At 46.5% G+C, this 25,137-nt stretch overlaps 1 protein-coding gene and 1 long non-coding RNA gene across 6 annotated transcripts in view; one reads left to right on the top strand and one right to left on the bottom strand.

Annotated features, from left to right (window-relative positions):
• Positions 1-10,036, bottom strand: part of LOC144720925 (uncharacterized) — a 59,302-nt gene extending 49,266 nt beyond the window's left edge. Inside the window, exon 1 of the long non-coding RNA XR_013585822.1 lies at positions 9,556-10,036. This is a non-coding gene — a long non-coding RNA (uncharacterized LOC144720925). The remainder of the gene's footprint in view (positions 1-9,555) is intronic.
• A 241-nt stretch (positions 10,037-10,277) lies between these two features.
• LOC144720899 (uncharacterized) overlaps positions 10,278-25,137 on the top strand; it is a 42,352-nt gene continuing 27,492 nt past the window's right edge. Inside the window, exons 1-4 of one of the 5 annotated variants that reach the window (XM_078598044.1) lie at positions 10,278-10,404; positions 10,680-10,745; positions 13,396-13,556; positions 13,857-13,923. The gene's annotated coding sequence lies outside the window, so the exon portion shown is untranslated. The other 4 variants (XM_078598052.1, XM_078598070.1, XM_078598079.1 and 1 more) reach the window with 4 other exon arrangements.

The following is a 25,137-nucleotide window of genomic DNA, read 5'->3' as shown; positions in this document are numbered from 1 at the left end:
TGGTGGTGAGGGTGAGGATGGTTGGTGAGGGTGAGTGGTGAGCGTGAGTGGTGAGGGAAAGGGGTGAATGGTGAGGGTGAGTGGTGAGGGAGAGTGGTGAGGGTGAGTAGTGGTGGTGAGGGTGAGTAGTGAGTGGTGAGGGTGAGTGGTGAGGGTGATTAGTGAGTAGTGAGGGTGAGTGGTGAGGGTGAGTGGTGAGCGTGAGTGGTGAGGGAGAGGGGTGAGTGGTGAGGGTGAGTGGTGAACGTGAGTGGTGAGAGTGAGTAGTGAGTGGTGAGGGTGAGTGTTGAGTAGTGTGAGGGTGAGCGTGAGTGGTGAGGGAGAGGGGTGAGTGGTGAGGGAGAGGGGTGAGTGGTGAGAGCGAGTGGTGAGCGTGAGTGGTGAGGGTGAGTGGTGAGGGTGAGTGGTGAGAGTGAGTGGTGAGTGTGAGTGGTGAGGGGTCTGTGGTGAGTGATGAGTGGTGAGGTGGTGAGTGTGAGTGGTGAGTGTGAGTGGTGAGGGTGAGTGGTGAGGGTGAGTGGTGAGGGTCAGTGATGAGTGGTGAGAGGTGAGTGGTGAGGGTGAGTGGTGAGGGTGAGTGGTGAGGGTGAGTGTTGAGGGTGAGTGAGAGGTGAGGGTGAGTGGTGTTGGTGGTGAGGGTGAGTGGTGAGGGTGAGTGGTGGTGGTGAGGGTGAGTGGTGAGAGTGAGTGGTGAGAGTGAGTGGTGAGAGTGAGTGGTGAGAGTGAGTGGTGAGGGTCAGTGGTGAGTGGTGCGAGGTGAGTGGTGAGGGTGAGTGTTGAGGGTGAGTGAGAGGTGAGGGTGAGTGGTGGTGGTGATGGTGAGTGGTGAGGGTGAGTGGTGGTGGTGAGGGTGAGTGTTGTGGGTGAGTGGTGGTCGCGAGGGTGAGTGTGAGTGGTGAGGGTGAGTGGTGGTGGTGAGGGCGAGGATGATTGGTGAGGTTGAGCGTGAGTGTTGAGGGAGAAGGGTGAGTGGTGAGGGTGAGTGGTGATAGAGTGGTGAGGGAGAGTGGTGAGGGAGAGTGGTGAGGGTGAGTAGTGGTGGTGAGGATGAGTAGTGAGGGTGAGTGAGTGGTGAGGGTGAGTGGTGAGGGTGAGTGTGAATGATGGTGAGTGGTGAGTGATAGTGAGTGGTGAGTGGTGATGGTGAGTGGTGAGGGTGAGTGAGGGTGTATATATTTTTGCCTATGATGACAGCAGTACATGCTGACGTTTTGTATGTGAAGTATTCTGAATGACGGCGGGAAACCACTTGACGGGTAGCACACTTTATTAACACTTGTCTTTCCACAATAACACGTGTGGTCACTATTTCTCACGCTACACGTTCCACTCGACACGTGTGGTCACTACAACTCACGCTACAAGTTCCACTCGACACGTGTGGTCACTACAGCTCACGCTACACGTTCCACTCGACACGCTCACGGGCACTCCAGCCCCGTAGCATCCGTGGAACCTACAGACCCACCCCAGCTTGGGCGTGGGTCACGACCTCTGGGTCCCGCGGCCCGGCCCTCACACGGACGTCCGGCCCCGGGTCCCAAGGTCCCGCCTCTGAGCCACACAGGGCCCCGTCCTCACAAGGACAGCGGGACTAGGTGTCTCAGGGCCCTATCTCTTCCTCCTCCGTCTTCTGTCTTCACTGGTCACCAACTCCCCGCGCGCCTGCGCGCACCGCCTTATATGGCCTCCGCTCCCGGGAGACGGAGCCTATGCGGACCGCGACGTGAGCACCCCCCTTAGTTGACCAATCACCCCGCGCTGCCACACGATCCCCTCGCTGTCAGCGCGCGTCACCGACACCCAGCCAATCACCGCCTCATAACCCATGACCCCGCGCTGACCTATGATCCTTCATCGTCAGCGCGCGTCACCAACACACACAGCCAATCACCACGCGCTGCCACACGATCCTTACCCCAGCGCGTATCACCACTACACTATTATTAAACAAATAAGTTTACAAATATTACAATGATAATGTTTGTGTGCACATAACAACTCTGCTTCGTTTACTATTATGAAACTATTAAGTTGCCTATTATTACAATTATAATGTTCGTGTGCAGAAACTACATTTGTGTCCCTAAAGTCGATGTCTGTGTGTGTGAGTCCATATGTGTTTGTGTGCGTGTAAGAAAATGGGTTTCTACGTGTGTGGGTCCATGTCTGTGTGTAAGTCCATGTGTGTGTGTCTTTATCAAACGGACAACGCCCCATGTGTGTACGTACAAGTGCGTGTGTGTCAGTCCATGTGTGTGTGTATCAATCGCTGTGTGTCTTAGTCCACATGTGTGTGTAAGTCCATATATGTGTGTGTGTCACTCGATGTGTGTGTGTAAGGAATGCGTGTGTGTGAGTCTATGTGCCTGTTAATCCATGTGTATCTAAAGTAACATGTCTTTGTGTCACAGTCCATATGTGTATGTGTGTGTAGGGCAATGTGTGGGTCAGTCTATGTATGTGTGTGTAAGTCCATGTGTGTGTGTCTTAGTCGATGTGTGTGTGTAAGTACATGTGTGTTTACGTCAATGTGTGTGAGTCCACGTATGTCTGTGTGTGAGTCGATGTATGTGTGAGTCGCTGTATGTGTGTACGTCGATATGTGTGTGTAACTCCATGTGTGTGTATCTCAAGTGGATGTCTATGTGTGTGTGAGTCCATACGTGTGTTTGAGTCGATGTGTTTGTGTATGAGTCGATATGTGCGTGTGTGTTAGTCGCTGTATGTGCATGCCTCCATGTTAGTCAGTGTAAGTCCATTTATTTGCGTGCCTGTAGGTCCATGTGTGCATCTTAGTCCATGCGTGTGCTTTATTGACCTGCTCAAGGCCAATGATACCATCAGTAGGCCTGGACTCTGGGTTGCTCTTCGTGCTTTCCGAGTCCCTGACCCACTCATCACCATCCTTAAGGACCTTCATGATGGTGAGCGACCCCGCGTCTAACTAAGTGGCCGTGAGTCAGAGCCATTCCCTTTACACCTCAGGGTGCAACAGGGATGCCCTCTGGTGCCCACATCATTTTACATATATTTGGACCACGTAGTTCGTCAAGCTTTCAATGCCTGTACTGGAAAAATTCCCATCTGCTACAGATACAATAGGAGGCTGATCGATGGCCGGGTGCGGTCAAGGGATCGCTACCTATTGCTCAACCACGCTACGTATGCCGATGATCTGCTAATTGCTGCTCACTCGGAGGACGAGTTCGAGGTGCTGCTGCTAAACCTGGAGCTTGTCACCAACAGGTGGGGGGCCTTACCATCAGCCTCACCAAAACTAAGCACCTGCCTGCCTATTTTGTACCATCGGACACTCCACCCCCGCAACTCCCAATTTGTGATGGGGCAGTTGTGGAGACAGTGGAGAGTTTCCCATACCTTGCCAGTGTGCTAATGACCGGCTCCGGTTTAACAGCAAAGGTCTCACTCCGAATCAGTCGACCTGCATTATCTTTTCATTGCCTGGGTGACGCTGTGTGGAAGCTACCTGGTCTATCACTTCATACGAAGCTTCAGGTCTTCTCGGCCACGGCCATTCCCTCCCTTCTCTATGCTTGCAAAACTTGGATCCCCCTAATGGAACATCTTCGCTGGTTAGAAACATTTAGGATGGCCTGCCTACGATCCATCCTGGCTTTAACCAGGCTGCATTGTGTGAGGAGCTCACAAATCCTTGAAAGATCTGGATAGTCCCATCGGTGACCTCCGGCAGGTAAGGCTGCGTTGCCTGAGTCATGTAGCCCGCATGGCCAGCCACCGCATGCCTAAACAGCTTTTAATCTGCCGGATCGAGGGGGCTAAACGGGCGCGGCACGGGCTGGAGAAGACATGGAGTGATGTGCTACAGGAGGACTTGGTGCTGAGTCCACTTGCGGATGACTGGTACCAGCCATGTCAAGATCGGCCTCTGTGGAGGAGGCTCCTGAAGGACGCTACTGGCTAGTTGGAGGCAGTCACCCTCCAACAACAACGGAGGGCGGAGGAGCGACGCTCACAACAACGAGCGGAGCGCCGGGTGGCTAAAGCACAGAAAGTTGCCACAGTATGGGCCACAGGTGGTGCATCAGCCAGTCTCCTCAGTCAATCGACCTGTGCCATCTGGGTTTGCCCCATGACCTCCTGCCAGCGGGCGTTCAACACTTCACGTGGCCTCAAGGTGCACATAGCCTGGCACAAGCGTTGTCGTGACGTCACCACCACTTAGTGGCGAATGCCGGTTGTTGTTCAGTCTATGTATGTATGTGTGAGTCTATTTGTGCGTGTAACTCTATGTGTGTGTGTCAATGGATTTGCGTGTGTAACTACATGTGTGTCTGCCTTTTTCGCCCGGGCAACGCCGGGTACTAACCGCTAGTACTACTATACAGTCAGTACATACTACCACGGTGAGTAGCTACTAGTCAGTAGATACTATTATAGAGTGAATAGATACTGCAATAGATGTAGTAGTTACTACTATAGTCAGTGGATACTACTATAGAGTCAGCAGATACTATACAGTTAGTCGTTACGACTATATAGTCGGTAGATACTATTGTAGCCCAGTAAATACTACGATGGTCAGTAGTTACTACAGTCACTAAATACTATGACACAGTCAGTAGCTACTACTGGCTCAGTAGATACTAGGGTACAGTCAGTAGATACTACTACAGAGTCAATAGATACTACTTCCTCTGTTGTAAGGTGTGTAGGTATATATACCTATGAGGTGTAAAAATATTTTTGAGGGGGGGGTCCACAATTTTCGGAAACCTTTTACATCAACTATTTACCCCACACTTTCAACAACTTTTTGGACTTGTGCAAGCCTCTTATATATTTGTTGGTATAGAAATGTACAAACGGCCCACCGGGCTTTGACAATACCTTAGTATCTGTGTATATATATGTAAGGTTTTCAAGAAATATATTTTTCACCCGGGCAACGCCGGGTACTTCCGCTAGTTGACTATATAGCTTGTATTCTCCGCAGGGAATGGATTCTTTGCTCTGCTGCAAGTCTCCTATCACCACTCTCCCATTTACATATTTCCTTGCTTCCTCTTAGTATCTTTCACGCGACGGTCAATGGTATAGTCTATAGCGGATTATATAATAATAAATAGTATAAAATTGTAATGTTTAATACAATGTACAAAGTAATATATAGTATCGTAATTGTATAGTGAATATACAGCAGTGTGATATACAGTAGGGTGGGTAGAATAATACATAGTGTAATATTACAATGTATAGTCTAAGGCAGGGGTCTGCAACCTTTAAGACATAAAGAGCCACTTGGACCCGTTTCCGAAGGAAAAAATAAACTGGGAGCCGCAAAACCATTGCAACATTTAAAACAAATATAACACTGCATATATTGTTTCTTACCTTATTGCTATATACAGGATCGTGCAGTCAGCTGTCAATCTGAATAAAAAAAGGACTTTTTCACTTAACAATGTAAAATATATTTTTGCAAATTAATAGCTAAATTACCTGGTTAATGGGATTTTTGCTCCTGAACCTCAGTGCACAGTGTCTGCACATCAGGGCTGTAAGACGTCACCTTCATTTTCACACAGGCTTGCAAGCTGTCATCTGTGAGGCGTGATCGATGTTTGTTTTTAATATAGTTCATGTTGGAGAAGACCTGCTCACATACATATGTGGAGCCGAAGATCGACAGGACTCCAAATGCATACTTTTTCATGTTTATATAAGTGTTGGGGATGGCATTCCATGTTTCGAATACAAGTTTGTCCTGTTTGGGAAGGTTTTCAATATCACTCCATTTATGATTCTGAGCCAGAATGGCCTTCTGACGGGCAACATCCTCAAGAGTAGCGGTCAAGCATTTGAACTTGGACACCCATATATCTTTGTCGGCTATATCGGCCAGTTCCATCTCAAGATCAGGTTGACTTACACCTGCAAATGCAGTCATATTCAATAGGGATGGATCGATCGCCAGGGGAGTGACAGGGAAGGATAATGTCGTTTTTTCCTCTCTGAACTCACAGAATCGTTTCCCAAACGAACTTTGCATTGTGGTGATTGCAGACTTGAAATATTCCAAATTTATCGTATCATGACTTTGTTTGAACTCTCTCAAAGAGGGAAAGTGAGACAGTGTACCTCTCTGTAAATCTTTGACAAACACTGTCAACTTGCGCTCGAATGCCAAAACCTCCTCCAGCATGTGCAGGGCTGTGCCTCCTTTCCCCTGAAGGGTTGTATTTAGCGTGTTTAGATGTGCTGTCATGTCTACCATAAAATGTAATTTTTCCAGCCACTCTGGCTGTTCCAGCTCAGCAAAGGTGAGCTCTTTGCTGCCCAGGAAGGTTTTTACTTCTTCCAAACATGTGACAAAGCAACGGCAACGTTATTGCCTGTCACCGGGCGGGCAGTGTGGAGCGGAGCGGCGACCTGTCAGCAGCGGCAACGCCAGAGCAGGTGTCACAGTGCGCCTCCTCCCCTCGCTAGCATCCGCCCCGGAGCCGCGGTCAAGGTTCAAAAGAGCCGCATGCGGCTCCGGAGCCGCAGGTTGCCGATCCCTGGTCTAAGGTGGTGTATAGTAATACAGTATGTCATTTTATGTTGTGTTTGTCTATGGCAGTATATAGTACGGGGTAGACCCAAGTGATGTAAGAGAATAAAGTTTAGCTGGAAGCTTATTGGAGAGTATATTTAGTATACTGATGATACTATGTCGTTTATACTTTAGTTGTTTACGTGGTGGTTTAGTTACTGCAGCTACATACTATTAACATTCCTTCCCTTTATTAATGTTACCCCTATCCCCTCCCTTTGATGCTGATAATCCTGCATAATGCCCATCTCCTACGCATTTCACAAGTAGTACTAATCACATACCTGCATTTCCCATAAATATGCTAAATTCCTCTTTATATGCAAATTATTTTGTGAAGGCGCACTTCCCCCTTCCAACCCAGCTTAAATAGACGCTCCAAGCGTGGTGTTGTTTCATTCAGACGCTGACTCCTCGACAGACCTGGTCTTCACCTGAGGACGGCTGCTTGCGTTGTGGCCGAAATGTCGTGGGAATTATTTTATAATGTTTTATTTTTATTATTTTATTATTTCCCTTCTACGTGACTTTACCGAAAGAACCAAGATGAATCCCTGCAGTCACGAAAGCTTTAAATCGAAAAAAAACAACTCTGATAATGACCAGATGACGCCTTTTGGCGTCATTTGGTCCAACACCAATGGAGACTAGGCTCTAAGAAAGCTGTCTTGGGTGTGGACCAATCAACTTCAAGGACAGTGCCTATCATTATCAGAGTTGTTTCTTTTTGTTTGCATTTTGACTGCTTGTGTTGTGGTTATTGCAAACATGATGCCTTGTATAAAGGTGTCAGTTTTTGTACCAGTTGAAAGGGTAAAAACCTATTACGACAAAAAAACATGTATCACCAAACCCTGTAGCGATAGCTGGCTGCATGAGTCACTCCACAACAGCAGGAACATCAGTAGGAGTATAAAAACAATTTCAAATGCACTGTTAAAGATTAAAGATGGAGAGCTCTGAAATCAGCTCGTATGCAGGTGCTCCGTGGATTGTAGCATTGCAAGAAAATGTGATGATGACAGCTTGGAGAGGCCTCCATCCAGCATTGGATCTAATTTTGGTTGATAATTCACTGGTCAACACACTTTTTCTCGCGTAAGGTATTCCAACAGTTTTAAGGTAATTTTGGGGTGCTGATTCCAAATCTGGCATCAGTTTTTGTCTATCACATCAGGTTTATGAGATATCAAATATTGCGTTTTCAATAAAAACTGCGGAAGAAAAATTATAAATGTGAATATCGACATAAAATGATATCATAAACACACTATCCTAAAAATACCGCACCATATTTTAACACTAAAGCAGTCACTGACTCGCAACAACTTGCAATCATAAGTGACAGAGTTAATTTCGGGTAAAATCAATGAAAATGGGGTATGCCGATAGCATAAAATGAGATGTGATAGAGCAAATCTGAGATCAGATTTGGAATCAGCACCCAGAAATTAGTCTAAAACAGCTGCAAAAGTCCAGGCCAAAATTCTTTTTTTGTTGACCAGAGTAATGATGATGAACATGAATCGAAAACTAAGCTTTGCCGCCCGTTTACTTAAAAGATTCGTCTGAGCTGTATCGCCACTAGGTGGCACCATATTACAATTTACTCCAATTCTGGCAATATGTTCAGGAGATGAATGAACATGTCGAGGTCTGCAAGCCAGAAGAGGGCTTCGGGAGAGAGTTGGTGTAGCTTTGTTATTCTTTCATTGCAGGAACGAAGACTAAAGTGGTTTACTATATGGTTTGCTGTATTTACCGGGTAAGGTTGCCCTTTGGGTTTATTGCCGATGCAACTCAACAACTTAAGCAAGATAAGCGGGCTTCCTCACTGCTCCGAACGTGAACCAATTCTAACGGACGGCGCAGTAACAAGGATATGCCCTCGCGACTAGGAACGGAAACGCACCATCCCTGCAGATCATTGCCAAAAACCTCGACTGCCGCGGGGACATCCCAAACAAATACAATCACAGTTGGAATGTTTCCATTAAAGCAAACCGTCCTGGATTGTTTAAAACTATTTCTAAAGATTTCCATTTAAAGCTTTCGTGACTGCAGGGATTCATCTTCTTGGTTCTTTTGGTAAAGTCACGTAGAAGGGAAATAATAAAAATAAAACATAATAAAATACAATTCTCACGACGTTTCGACCACAACGCAAGCAGCCATCCTCAGGAGAAGAAACAGGTATGTTGGAAAGACAGCGTCTGAATGAAACACCACCACGCTTGGCAGCGTATATTTATGCTGGGCTAGAGGAGGGCGCCTTGACAAAGGAATTTGCATATCAACTCACAAAAAAAACGCACACAGAGTTGTAATGTTCGGGCCTTTAATAACCCATGAACAAGATCAAAATTTACGTCTAGTTTGGGGCGGTGTGTCAGTTGTAAAGCTCACAAGGCTATCACAATTTGTTCAACAAATTGTGCAACGCAACAGTAAATTCCACTCCACTTAGTGCAAGTGAAGGATAATTTATTCCATCAAGCGGTAATATTTAACTCTTAGGTTATTCCCTTATTGCCGTTGTTGTGATGGGAAATGAACAGAAACACATTCTTGCGGAGGGAGCTGGTAGGAACATTTGGTTGCTCGGTCAATGGCCAGGGTTAACGGCGGCGTGGTGAATTCCGCAAATATGCCCGACTGTGAGGGAGGGCACAAGCCGGCGTGAGTAGGTTAAACGTTGAGTTTTTTATAAGGGCACCATGGGGTGACCAGCCCCTCCCCACCCACCCAGCCCCACCCTCCCCACCCAGCCCCTCCCCACCCAGCCCCACCCTCCATACCTAGCCCCTCCCCACCCTACCCACCCAGCCCAACCCCACCCTCCCCACCCCAACCAGCCCCTCCCCACACCACCCAGCCCCTCCCCACCCAGCCCCTCCCTGCACGACGGACGGACGGACACAATAATCCCCTGTGGGCTGGTGTAACCAGGAGGTTCCAACCAGTATAACTTGTGCTACCTGCGGCAATGTCAAGGTTGCTGTCCTGGCTTCCATTGCTGCCACCAAAATTCAGCAGCTCATCTTCCCTCCCAAGATCCATCAAGTCGTGAGTCTGCAGCTGGGCCGACGCCGCTCTTGTGATTGCACCTGTTGACAACGGACCACCTGGTTGCAATCTCTGCCTGACATGAGCCACATCTGCAGACAGATCCCCACTGGAGTGGTTCCGGCGATAGGGAGGCAACAGACTGTAGGGGCAAGTGCTGTTAGCGAGCACCTATTAAGGGTGGGACGGCACACGAGGGGGTGGGTGGCCAGCACCACGCCCGGCCGCCTTTTTCTCCCCAGTGGCGATCTTGACACTCTTTTGAGGCTGAGTCGACGTAGGGGAGGCTCAGGACCGGTTCAGAAAGTCGTCACTGGCGGTGTTGGCCACGAGCGGGAATGGAACTCGGCTGGTCGGTGCGGAGCGCAGCGCTCATCACGTCACTGCTTGAACTCCGACCCCGTTCTCTGACGTCACCGCTCAGCGTGACTTCATCGGCGTCAAACGCCAGGGGGAGGTGTTCCTCGCTAGTGACGTCATGTCACCCACCTCCCCGACCACCGCGCTCTTGAACGTGACGTCACCTCCGCTCGGCCGTTGCCGATATCTGTCCCAGTGCCAATCCTTATTTGGGCAGAGCCACGGCCGGTAACTGGCGGTTCATTAACATAATTTATTCGTGAACTACGTCGCGAGTTTAGAGCCGCTCTTTGCGGGAGGGGAGTGTCATCGTACACCGCAAGTGACGTCATGTCACCTACTGCCGCGTGACGTCACGAGGGACCAGGAAGTTGCCGCTCCGCCCGTGACTTAAATCCGAGGTGAGAATTCTCATCGCGATGGTGGTGGTGGTGGCGGTGGTGGTTGTTTACCGAGGCAGAGCCTCGCTCTCTCTCTCTCTCGTAGGGATGTTATTTGAGTAGCAGCGAGCATGGAAGCGATGTCCAGGTTGGAACTTTACAACGCGGGGCCTTGCCTCCTGCCCTCGCCTGATCGCGTTTGCTTCAATTCTCTCGCTTAAGTTGAATTTGTCTTCACCCGGCTCGCCACTTTGTAATTTTACTTTAAATATTAACACAGTTTTTCTTTTTACCAGGCCAAGCCGCTTGAGCTGCTATACCGCTCTTGTTTTCAGAAGCGACTTTCCCACAACAACAACAAGGTGAGGCTCGTCAACAGCGTGGCGGTGTTTACTCTAGATGCGTGGCGCCGTTCACTCTGGACTCGTGGCGGTGTTCAGTCTAGCAGCAGTGGTTCTTAACCTTGTTGGAGGGACTATGATTTTTTCAAATTCAAAACGTAGGTATATGTTTTACTGGTGCACAAAATGAACCGTGCATCAACATCACTGTTCAAAGAACAAAACCAGCAAAACATGATTTTCACACAAAAACCAAACATAATAATGAATACTTACTGCAAATCAGTGTGACTTCTGCTGTTGCCTTTCAGAGACCACTATGGGAACCTCATTTGCCAGTAAAAATATGATAATTGGTTCTTTACCCTTCTATCTGGCAACAAAACTGACACCTTTTTACAAGGAGTCATGTTTGCATAGACCGCAATACCTGCAGTCATAATACAAACAAAAGAACATAACTCTGATAATGTGCACTGTCCTTGAAGTTGATTGGTCCACACCCGAAACAGCTTTCCTTAGAGCCTAGTCTCACATGGGTTGGACCAGACGACGCCAAAAGGCGCACAACTCAAAGACAATGCACCATCAGAGTATGAGAGCTCGGGGCAAGCATCTACACTATGGGAACCTCATTTGCCAGTAAAAATATGATAATTGGTTCTTCAAGGACACTGCACTTCAAGGACAGTGCACAAGAATTGCACGAAGATTGCAAGCTTCCCTGTATGTTTGACAGACAGCTCGTTCCACTGTGGATAGGTCTTGGAAAGATTTGTGCCCTTTGGCAACATGGAGAAGCATTGGGAAAAAAGTAGCACTGCTGATTGTTGGGATGAACTGTACAGACTCGTCCTAAGGAATCCGATTCACCGTCGGCAGCACTTCGCTTCCATTTTTTTAGCAATCCATGTATAGTAGGATGGAACTTAATGGTAGAGCAGGTTGGCAGCAAATGGGTCACTTGGGCACAAAACCAAGAACGCCATCAGGGTGGCATCTTGTGGAGCCAGGGCCTGTTGTTGGGCATTTTTTTTGACGTAGATGCGTTGACCATTTTGGAGGTGAAGTGCCAAATGGACGACTGTGGGGGGACGGTCATGGATGGAGAAGCCAAGAATTCAGCAAATGGCCTCATTGTTGCTGATTTTTCTCGCTTGTAAAAAAAGTTTTGGTCATGCTCACTTTGCCTATCTGTTTTGTAAGGCAAAGATAGCCATGTCAGAGCCTTTTTACTTATACATTTCATGGTGGAATTTCCCACTTTTTTACGTAATATATAGGATACTAAGGCTAAGCACACCCGAGGATTGTACTTTTGTTAAAAAATGAAGCTGTAAAAATTTGGCCATTATTGGCCAAAAACAGCATATGCCGATATTCTATATTGGGACGTGAACATTTCATCATAAAATGTTCCACTTTTAATCTAATACATGGCATACTAAGGGTAAATACAATTGATGAATTAACTTTTTGTTGAAAAATGAAGCTATGAAAATTTGGCTTATTTTGGTTAAAACTGGCATAAGTAACTGATTTTTCTTTTGGGACGTGAAAATTTAATCATGAAATTTCCCACGTTTAAAGTAATATAGAGCATACTAATGCTTAACAAAATGGAGGAATTCACTTTTTCTTGGAAAATCTAGCTATAAAATGTAGCAAATTTTGGCCAAGAACGGCATTGGTAAAGTATGCCGATTTGATCTTTTTACTTCAAATTTCATGGTGAAATTTCCCACTTTTAATGTAATATATAGGCTACTCAAACTCAATACAACCGAGGAATGCACTTTTTATTTAAAAATACAGCTGTAAAAATTCGTTCAATTTTAGCCAAATACAGCAGGTTAGTATGTCGATTTTCTGTTTGGGACGTGAACATTTCATCGTGAAATTTTCCACTTTTAATGTAATACATAGCATACTAAGGCTAAATATAATATAGGAATTAACTTTCGTCCTAAAATAAAGCTGTGAAAGTTGAGCTTATTGAGCCTAAAAACGGCACAGTATGCCGATTAACTTTTTTATATTAGAAAATTTCATGCATGAAATCCCCCACTTTTAATGTAATATATAGGCTACTCAGGCTAAACACAACCAAGGAATGCACTTTTCTTTGAAAAAAGCAATTTTTTTTAATCAATTTTGCCAAAAACGGCATAGGTTAGTATGCTGATTTTCTTTTTATGGACCTGAAAATGTCATCGTGAAATGTCGCCAGCGGTGTGCTGGAGAGCCAAGCCACAACATCTACAAAGTGCTGCTCACAGCGAGCTGCACCGATGGAGGTCGTCACGGCACACGAGGGGGTGGGTGGCCAGCACCACGCCCGGCCACCTTTGTCTCCCTAGTGGCGATGTTTACACACCGCACCGGGTTCTCGTTTGACGCTGAGTCGACACTGCCGCTCCCTTTCTGTCAACAAACTTGAACTCTGACCCCGCTCTCTGAAGTCACAGCGCAGCGTGACCTCATCGGCGTCAAACGCCAGGGGGAGGTGTGCCTCGCTAGTGACGTAATGTCACCTTCCCCGACCACCGTGCTCTTGAGCGTGACGTCACCTCTGCTCGGCCACTGCCGATTTCTGTCCTAGAGCCAATCCTTATTTGGGCAAAGCCACGCCTGGTAACTGGCGGCTCATTAACATAATGTTTTGTGAAAGCCATTGCGAGTTTAGAGCCGCTCATTGAAGGAGGGGAGTGTCATCGTACCCCGCAAGTGACGTCATGTCACCTGCTGCTGCGTGACGTCATGTCACCTGCTGCTGCGTGACGTCGCGAGGGACCAGGAAGTTGCCGCTCCGCCCGTGCACTGAAATCCGAGGTGAGAAATTCTCATCGCGGTTGTGGTGGTTGTTGTCGTGGTGGTGGTTGTGGTGGTTGTGGTGGTTGTTGTTGTTTACCGAGGTAGAGCCTCGCTCTCTCTCTCGTAGGGATGTCAATTGAGTAGCAGCGAGCATGGAAGCGATGTCCAGGTTGGAACTTAACAACGCGGGGCCTTGCCTCCTGCCCTCGCCTGATGGCGTTTGCTTCAATTCTCTCGCTTAAGTTGAATTTGTCTTCACCCGGCTCGCCACTTTGTAACTTTTACTTTAAATATTAACACAGTTTTTCTTTTTACCAGGCCAAGCCCGCTTGAGCTGCTATACCGCTCTTGTTTTCAGAAGTGACCTGCCCACAACAACAACAAGGTGAGGCTCGTCAACAGCATGGCGGTGTTCACTCTAGACGCGTGGCGGTGTTCACTCTGGACGCGTGGCGGTGTTCACTCTGGACGCGTGGCGGTGTTCACTCTAGACACGTGGCGGTGTTCACTCTGGACGCGTGGCGGTTTTTATTCTGGACGCCTGGCGGTGTTCACTCTCTACATGTGGACTTGGATTCTTGTCTTGGATTAATTTAATATTCCCCTATTTCACTGAAAAACCCTGAAAAATGTATTCTTGTAAGAAAGAAAAGCTGAAAGTAATCAATTTAACTAAATCGGATGTTTTTCACTGAATGAAATTTAACCTTAACCCACTTCTACATGAGGAAGATTTCGACAACTCGGGAAGGGAATGACGTGGTGAGCTGAAAATAGTCGCGTTCACTTAGAAATTCCAGACATCATCAGCTGTGAAAATTTCATGACACCAGAGCTCAGCGTTGGAGAGTTTTTGCTGCTTCACACAAACAAACAGATGTAATTTTTGCTTTATATTTAAGACTAGCGGTGAGTACCCGGCGTTGCCCGGGCGAAAAAGGCAGGCACACACATGTAGTTACACACACAAATCGACTGACACACACACACATAGAGTTACACACATATATCGACTCACACATACATACATAGACTGAACAACAACAACCGCCATTCGCCAGTAAGTGGCGGTGACGTCACCACAACGCTTGTACCAGGCTATGTGCACCTTGAGGCCACGTAAAGTGTCGAACGCCCATTGGCAGGAGGTCACGGGGCAGACCCAGATGTCACAGGTCGACTGACTGAGACGACTGGCTGATGCACCACCTGTGCCCCCTACTGTGGCAACTTGCTGTGCTTTAGCCACCCGGCACTCCGCTCGTTGTTGTGAGCGTCGCTCCTCCACCCTCCGTTGTTGTTGGAGGGCGACTGCCTCCAACTGCCCAGTAGCGTCCTTCAGGAGGCTCCTCCACAGAGGCCAATGTTGACACGGCTGGTTCCAGTCATCGGCAAGTTGACTCAGCTCCATGTCCTCCTGTACCACATCACTCCATGTCTTCTCTAGCCCATGCTGGGCCGTTTAGCCCCCTCGATCCGGCCGAACAAAAGATGTTTAGGCATGCGGTGTCTGGCCATGCGGGCTACATGGCTCAAGCAACCCAGCCTTACCTGGCGGAGGAGCTCACCGATGGGACTTTGCCTACATCTTTCAAGGATTTGTGAGCTCCTCACACAATGCAGCCTGGTTAAATCCAGCATGGATCGTAGGCAGGCCATCCTAAATGTTTCTAACCGGCGAAGATGTTCCATTAGGGGGGTCCAAGTTTCGCAAGCTTAGAGAAGGGAGGGAATGACCATGGCCGAGAAGACCTGAAGCTTCGTACGGAGTGATAGACCAGGTAGCTTCCACACAGCGTTACGCAGCCAATGAAAAGATACTGCAGCTCGACTGATTCGGAGTGAGACCTCTGCTGTTAAACCGGAGCCGGTCATTAGCACACTGCCCAGGGAAACTCTCCACTGTCTCCACAACTGCCCCATCACCAATTGGGAGTTGTGGGGGTGGAGTGTCCAATGGTACAACATAGCCAGGCAGGTGCTTAGCTTTGGTTGGGCTGATGGTAAGGCCCCACCTGTTGGTGGCAAGCTCCAGGTTCAGCAGCAGCACCTCAAACTCCTCCGAGTGAGCAGCCATTAGCAGATCATCGGCATACATAACGTGGTTGAGCAATAGGGAGCCATTCCTTGACCGCACCCGGGCATCGATCAGCCTCCCATTGTATCTGTAGCAGATGGGAATTCTTCCGGTACAGGCATTGAAGGCTCGACGAACTATGTGGTCCAATGCGGGAGCCAGAGAACATCCCTGTTGCACCCCAATGTGTAAAGGGAATGGCTCTGACTCACGGCCACGTAGTTAAGATGCGGGGCCGCTCACCATCATGAAGGTCCTTAAGGATGGTGATAAGTGGGTTCGGGACTCGGAAAGCACGAAGAGCAACCCAGAGGCCAGGCCTACTGATGGTATCATAGGCCTTGAGCAGGTCAATAAAGCACACGCATGGACTAAGATGCACACATGGACCTACAGGCACGCAAAGAAATGGAGTTACACTGACTAACATAGAGGCATGCACACACAGCGACTAACACACACGCACATGGACTGAGACACACACACACACACATATGGACTGACACACACAAACACATCGACTTACAGACACACACACATATGGACTCACACACACATAGACATGCACTTGAGATACGCACATATGGAGTTACACACACATATCGACGTACACACATACAGTGACACACACATACATAGAGTGACACACACATTGCCGTACACACACATACACATGTGGACTGTCACACAGACATCCACTTGCGATATACACACATGGATTTCGATTTAAAGCTTTCGTGACTGCAGGGATTCATCTTCTTGGTTTTTTTTCGGTAAAGTCACGAAGGGAAGTAATAAAATAATAAAAATAAAACATAATAAAATGAAACAATACTCACGACGTTTCGGCCACAACGCAAGCAGCCGTCCTCAGGTGAAGAATGAGACACTTCAAGCTAGGAACTTACATATAAGCTGGGTTGGGGGTGGTTGAAGAGCGCCTTAACAAAAAGAATGTGCATATCAAGATGAGTTTAGCATATACATGGGAAATGCGCAGGGGGTGGGGGGGCTTCAAAGTCATACCATGCCCACGCACTATGCAGGATCAAGAGCACCAAGGGGGGGTGCAGGGATTAGCATTAACAAAGGAAAGGAATGCCAATGATATGTAGCTGCAGTAACTAAACAACACCGTAGAAAACTAAGGTATAAACTGCATACAAAGACTAAAATATAAACTGCATAGCACCATCAGTATACTTACTATACTCTACAATAAGCTGAGTTACTAACGGCAAGTAATACATTACAATACTACGTCGTAAAAGTTATATAATATGCTTCCATCTAAACTTTATTCTCTTACATCAACCGAGCATATACCGTACTATATACTGCCATAGATAAACCCAACATTAAATTATATACTGTATTGCAATAAACCACATTTCAACATAACACTATGTATTATTCTACCTACCCTAATGTGTATCAAAATGGTTTATTACGTCCTTCCAATGATTGCTAAGCCAGAATCCATCTTCTCGATTAAAATTGTCTCTGTGTTTGTATATGTGGATCGCCTCATGAACGAATCTCTCATGATAGCCAGGTGGTTTGCAGAGAACCTCTGTCTTGGAGAAGTCAATGTCATGTGAGCCCACTGAGTTGTAACAGTGATCTGCCACGGCTGAGGTGTTTGTCCTACCGTGTTTCAGGTCAGCTTTATGTTCACGGATGCGGTCCGAGACATGTCGTTTGGTTTGTCCAATGTAACTGCTACCACAGAGGCAACTTAGTTTGTAGACACCAGGGTGCTGTATGTCTGGAACCACATCTTTTACAGACGGTACCAGATCACGGATTTTATGTACTGTGTTGAATCGGACCTGGATCTTGTGTTTAATCAGGATTTTGGAGATCTTTTTTGTGACCCCAGCAATGTAAGGTAAGGTGATGGTCTTGAAAGGCTCCTCAACAGGATCCTTCTTGATGGTTGGAGAGATGGCTTTGCGGATTGTGTAGTCGGAGTAACCATTAGCCTTAAGAGCTTGGCGTATGTGTTTGAGTTCACTGGAAATGTGTTCATGGTCGGATATGCATTGGGCTCTATGATATAGAGTCTTGATGAGGGAATTCTTCTGGGATGGATGGTGGTGGGAATCCGGTTTTAGATAAGCGTCCGTATGGGTGGATTTCCTGTAGACAGAGTGGCTCATTGAACCATCAGGTCTCCTTTTGATTAGGACATCCAAAAAGGGTAGCTTGCCATCTTTTTCGACTTCCATGGTGAATCTGATGGCTGGGTGTATGGAATTGATGTGGTCAAGAAATTGGTCTAGAGCAGGCCGGCCATGTGGCCAGATGACAAAAGTGTCGTCTACGTACCTCTTCCATAAGGTCGGGCGTAGAGTGGCAGTCTGGATGGCGTCCGTCTCAAATTTCTCCATGAAGATGTTAGCTACAACCGGAGATAGGGGGGAGCCCATTGGGGTGCCTTCAATTTGCTTGTAGAAAGTTTTATTCCAGGTGAAGTATGTATTGGTTAAGCAGTGTCTCACCAGGCGGGGTACTCCAGCATTCAGTCCCTGATGAACCAAGTCTTCAATGATTGCGATGGTGTCAGGTACAGGAACCTTGGTGAATAAGGAAACCACATCAAAACTGACAAGCAGGTCGTCTGGGGACAGGGCAATCCCCTTGATTGTCGATACCAGGTCAGTAGAGTTTAGTACCGCAGAGGTGGTTTTTCCAGTGAAAGGCCGTAGGATTTCAGACAAAAAACGAGCCAATTTAGCTAAAGGACTAAACTTTGCAGTCACACCTAGACACATACCAGTTAATGATATAATTGCTCGAGTAGATGTAGCTCTCAAGGGCTTGAGTCACATCGCTGCAGACGTAGCTAGATCCGAAATCTCTGCAACCCTCAAAAACGCCAAGATGCCAGCTAGCAACATCAGCAAAGATGAGGGTTTTGAATTAGCTCAATTAAAAAAGAGGGATGACATTGTCATCCTCTCAGCCGACAAAGGCAATGCCACTGTCATCATGGACAAAATAGAATACAACAACAAAATTCAAGAACTACTCAACGATGGTAGCTATACAAAAATAAAAAGAGACCCCACCAACAGCCTTGTCACTAAAACCAACAATATAATTTCTGATTCAACCGCTTTATTTGATCAGACCAAACAGTTCTCGTTGAAACCTTCTGCAGCCAGGCCACCAAGATTATACGGCTTACCAAAGATACATAAAGAAGATACACCTCTTCGTCCCATTGTCTCTACTATCAACTCCCCCACCTATAAATTGGCTCGTTTTTTGTCTGAAATCCTACGGCCTTTCACTGGAAAAACCACCTCTGCGGTACTAAACTCTACTGACCTGGTATCGACAATCAAGGGGATTGCCCTGTCCCCAGACGACCTGCTTGTCAGTTTTGATGTGGTTTCCTTATTCACCAAGGTTCCTGTACCTGACACCATCGCAATCATTGAAGACTTGGTTCATCAGGGACTGAATGCTGGGGTACCCCCCCTGGTGAGACACTGCTTAACCAATACATACTTCACCTGGAATAAAACTTTCTACAAGCAAATTGAAGGCACCCCAATGGGCTCCCCCCTATCTCCGGTTGTAGCTAACATCTTCATGGAGAAATTTGAGACGGACGCCATCCAGACTGCCACTCTACGCCCGACCTTATGGAAGAGGTACGTAGACGACACTTTTGTCATCTGGCCACATGGCCGGCCTGCTCTAGACCAATTTCTTGACCACATCAATTCCATACACCCAGCCATCAGATTCACCATGGAAGTCGAAAAAGATGGCAAGCTACCCTTTTTGGATGTCCTAATCAAAAGGAGACCTGATGGTTCAATGAGCCACTCTGTCTACAGGAAATCCACCCATACGGACGCTTATCTAAAACCGGATTCCCACCACCATCCATCCCAGAAGAATTCCCTCATCAAGACTCTATATCATAGAGCCCAATGCATATCCGACCATGAACACATTTCCAGTGAACTCAAACACATACGCCAAGCTCTTAAGGCTAATGGTTACTCCGACTACACAATCCGCAAAGCCATCTCTCCAACCATCAAGAAGGATCCTGTTGAGGAGCCTTTCAAGACCATTACCTTACATTGCTGGGGTCACAAAAAAGATCTCCAAAATCCTGATTAAACACAAGATCCAGGTCCGATTCAACACAGTACATAAAATCCGTGATCTGGTACCGTCTGTAAAAGATGTGGTTCCAGACATACAGCACCCTGGTGTTTACAAACTAAGTTGCCTCTGTGGTAGCAGTTACATTGGACAAACCAAACGACATGTCTCGGACCGCATCCGTGAACATAAAGCTGACCTGAAACACGGTAGGACAAACACCTCAGCCGTGGCAGATCACTGTTACAACTCAGTGGGCTCACATGACATTGACTTCTCCAAGACAGAGGTTCTCTGCAAACCACCTGGCTATCATGAGAGATTCGTTCATGAGGCGATCCACATATACAAACACAGAGACAATTTTAATCGAGAAGATGGATTCTGGCTTAGCAATCATTGGAAGGACGTAATAAACCATTTTGATACACATTAGGGTAGGTAGAATAATACATAGTGTTATGTTGAAATGTGGTTTATTGCAATACAGTATATAATTTAATGTTGGGTTTATATATGGCAGTATATAGTACGGTATATGCTCGGTTGATGTAAGAAAATAAAGTTTAGATGGAAGCATATTATATAACTTTTACGACGTAGTATTGTAATGTATTACTTGCCGTTAGTAACTCAGCTTATTGTAGAGTATAGTAAGTATACTGATGGTGCTATGCAGTTTATATTTTAGTCTTTGTATGCAGTTTATACCTTAGTTTTCTACGGTGTTGTTTAGTTACTGCAGCTACATATCATTGGCATTCCTTTCCTTTGTTAATGCTAATCCCTGCACCCCCCCTTGGTGCTCTTGATCCTGCATAGTGCGTGGGCATGGTATGACTTTGAAGCCCCCCCGCCCCCTGCGCATTTCCCATGTATATGCTAAACTCATCTTGATATGCACATTCTTTTTGTTAAGGCGCTCTTCTACCACCCCCAACCCAGCTTATATGAAAGTTCCTAGCTTGAAGTGTCTCATTCTTCACCTGAGGACGGCTGCTTGCGTTGTGGCCGAAACGTCGTGAGAATTGTTTCATTTTATTATGTTTTATTTTTATTATTTTATTACTTCCCTTCTACGTGACTTTACCGAAAAAAAAACCAAGAAGATACACACATGGAGTTGCACACACATATATGGACGTACACATATACAGCGACTCACACACACACACACACCAACTCGCACACAGCAATGCGTGGACTAGAACACACATTAACGTACACACACATATGTACTCACACACACACATGGACTAAGACACACACATGAACTTACACATACATAGACTGACACACACATAGCCCTACACACACATACACATGGATTAACACACATATGGACTCACACACAGACGCATTGACTTACACACACGCATCGAGTGACACACACATGTATAGACTTACACACACATGTGGACTAACACACACACATATGGACTGACATACACATCGACGTACACGCACACAGATCGACTGACACACACACATGGCCTAACACACACACATAAACACTTTGACGTTGTCCCTTCGAAAAAGACACCCACGTGGAGTTAAAGACACGCATGGCTCTACACGCACACACACATGGACTCACACACACACATCGACGGGCACAGCAATCCCCGATGATGGCACAGCTATCAGTATCGCAGTACTACGTATGAGTAAATAGCGTGACGTGAGCGATGGAAACAATAGAAATGCATTGAAGAAATAAGCAGAAATCACAGGCTGGCAGTAGACCGTGACAGCGTTATAAAAGGTTGTTTCATAATGGTAAACAATGAACCTGAGTTGTCATCTTCACAAAATCATAATTATTGTAACATACTCTTAGTTCTTCCGGTAAAGTCACGTAGGTAAAAATGAAATAAAAATTTATAAAAATAAAACAATAAAAATCACGACGTTTCGGAGGCAACACAAGTCTCCGTCATCAGGTGGGACCGTCACAGCCAGATTTGCTGCATCAAGTGAGGGAGGGATTCAAGATGTAAGCTCTTAAGTACCAGTTAAGGGGGGAGGGAGGGGAGGGGCTTATCAGAATGTGGTAGCCAATGAATGTAACGTATCGGGAGGGGGGGGGCTAACAGAGGGACGGGGTACTCGTGGTAGTGGTCAACGACGTGTTTGTGCGCAAGTCACTGTGGATGTACATAATAGAAAAGGAACGAAAATGCCTATGTTTATACCAGTGTTGGCTGACAATAAAGAGAGTACTGTTAAACATTAGGGATGTAAACACTCGGTAAAGTAAAATAGTGCCTGTCAGATAAGATGGTCCAAAAATGTGTAATTAAATATTTTTTGCATGGTTGATAACATCTTTCCAATGATTACTAAGTTTGTACCCATCATCACGGTTGAAATTATGTCTGTGTTTGTATATCTGAATGGCTTCGTGTACAAACCTTTGATGGTAGCCAGAGGGTTTGCAGAGCACCTTAGTCTTGGAGAAAACAATCTCATGAGAGCCCACCGCGTTGTAGCAATGATCGGCAACGGCGGAAGACTCAATTTTGCCGTGTTTCAAATCTGACTTGTGCTCGCGGACACGATCAGAGACATGACGTTATGTTTGTTTAGAATTTTGGTATGGTATACCTCTTCCACAGGGAAGGACGCAGGGTGGATGTCATGTGGATGACACTTTCGTAATTTGGCCACATGGCCTCCCAGCATTGAACCACTTCTTGGACCACATCAATTCCAGAAATCCATCCATCAGATTCACCATGGAAGTGGAGAAAGATGGCAAACTACCATTCTTAGATATTCTGTTTGAGAGGAGACCTGACGGATCCTTGGGACATTCTGTCTACAGGAAAGCAACCCACACAGATTCCTACTTGAAACCGGATTCCCACCACCACCCATCTCAAAAGAATTCTGTCATCAAAACGCGATACCACAGAGCTCATGGCATTTCTGACCAACACTACCTGGCCAGTGAATTGAGACATGTACATCGGGCCCTCAGGATGAACGGATACTCTGAACGCACCATCCGCCAAGCTGTTTCTCCCACCATACACAAACAGCCACTTGCAACTCCTATCAAAACTGTCACGTTACCATACATAGCAGGCGTGACCAAAAAGATCTCCAAAATTCTAAACAAACATAAGATCCAAGTCCGATTCAGTACAGTACATAAAATCCGTGATCTAATTCCATCTGTGAAGGATGTCATACCTGACTTGCAATACCCTGGAGTCTATAAACTGAGTTGCATCTGTGGTGACTGTTACATTGGGGAAACGAAACGTCATGTCTCTGATCGTGTCCGCGAGCACAGGTCAGATTTGAAACACGGCAAAATTGAGTCTTCCGCCATTGCCGATCATTGCTACAACGCAGTGGGCTCTCATGAGATTGTTTTCTCCGAGACTAAGGTGCTCTGCAAACCCTCTGGCTACCATCAAAGGTGTGTACACGAAGCCATTCAGATATACAAACACAGACATAATTTCAACCGTGATGATGGGTACAAACTTAGTAATCATTGGAAAGATGTTATCAACCATGCAAAAAAGATGTAATTACACATTTTTGGACCATCTTATCTGACAGGCACTATTTTACTTTACCGAGTGTTTACATCCCTAATGTTTAACAGTACTCTCTTTATTGTCAGCCAACACTGGTATAAACATAGGCATTTTCGTTCCTTTTCTATTATGTACATCCACAGTGACTTGCGCACAAACACGTCGTTGACCACAACCACGAGTACCCCGTCCCTCTGTTAGCCCCCCCCCCCTCCCGATACGTTTCATTCATTGGCTACCACATTCTGATAAGCCCCTCCCCTCCCTCCCCCTTAACTGGTACTTAAGAGCTTACATCTTGAATCCCTCCCTCACTTGATGCAGCAAATCTGGCTGTGACGGTCCCACCTGATGACGGAGACTTGTGTTGCCTCCGAAACGTTGTGATTTTTATTGTTTTATTTTTATTAATTTTTATTTCATTTTTTACCTACGTGACTTTACCGAAAGAACTAAGAGTATGAATCCTTGCAGTCACGAAAGCTTCAAATCTAGATTTATTGTAACATCTGTGAACTTGTTTCATAATGTTGAACAATGAAGCTGAGTTTTTATCTGCACACAAACATTGTTATTGTAATGTTTGTCAACTAATGTGTTTAACAATAGTAAACAATGGACTTGAGTTGTTAGTGTAAAAAGCAAGGAACTTTGTACTTACCATAGCCATGTTGAGGCCTTGTGCCATGCGTAGCCCCGTCCTGGCCTACATTGGCGAGGCGGCGGAGTTGGCACGTTGCCAGGCTAGGGGCTGGGCCGCTACCCCCCCCTCCCCAGCATCCTCTGCCCGTGCAAGAATAATGCTATGTAAGCAGTAAAATATTATCTACGGAGTCTGTAGTATAAACTGGACGCATCGTGTTGGGGGGGGGCGAAGAGGACATGACACTGAATAAATATCCGCAGCGTGATGTGTGTACGTGTTGGCTGTAAAACGCGTAAAAGAAAATATCCCCCGTGAGCTGGAGCGAACGCGCATCATTTGGTAGGGTCCGCCCCCCCCCCACGCAATTGGCGTCATTTGGTACGGTCGATGTCGTGCAATAAGTAAATAATGAATAATAGAAGCGGCACAAATGTGTTAATTAAACTACTTTAAAGTTTACGGATGAGAAAACGGAATAGTCTATTTCTACCACGGGGCTTAGGGCGTGCCGCCTGGCAAATTATTTCGGTCTTAAACCCCACCGTCCGAGAGGCAAATCCCCCGCAAGCGCTAGCGCACGGAGACTTTTATATATAAGATAGTTGTACCCGTTGTTTGCACGGATTTGTATTGAAACTCCGAGAAGCCATTGACTTCAATCGGCCAGGAGCGAAGCGCCACCTAAAATCTCTCGGCACGATGTGAACAGCTCTAGAAGTATGGCGCGCGAAGAGTCATATGGTTGGGGTAAGCATTGCAGAGCGCTTAGCTCAGGTGTGTTGTGGGTTGACGCCACACACTCCATGATCATTTCTCTCCCCCCCCCCCCCCCCTCCAAAAATACAAACGTCTATTTTTATAGCTATTACATTGTGTACAGTGTGGAACCTACCCACATGTCAAATTTCAAGTGTGTTGCATGTTGGGAAGTATACTAAACATTTCGAACAGACACACACATATCCACACATTTCTCTTTTATATATAGACTAGCTTTACTAGCCGGCTTCGCCCGGGACTTGGATTCTTGTCTTGGATTAAAACACGTCGTACGCGGAAGTGTTTGGGGGGGATGCGTGATGTCAGCAAGCACACTGCGTAACGCTGCCGCATGCGGGTGTGACATCAGATTTGATCACAGATGTGATGTCACTGCACACTTGCGTGCAAAATAAATGCATTATTGCGCCC

Source organism: Lampetra planeri, chromosome 1 (assembly GCF_965212315.1).
Source record: "Lampetra planeri chromosome 1, kcLamPlan1.2.h2, whole genome shotgun sequence".
Taxonomy (NCBI): domain Eukaryota; kingdom Metazoa; phylum Chordata; class Hyperoartia; order Petromyzontiformes; family Petromyzontidae; genus Lampetra; species Lampetra planeri.
The sequence above is the reverse complement of the archived record's forward strand: the minus strand, read 5'-3'. Positions and strand labels throughout refer to the sequence as shown.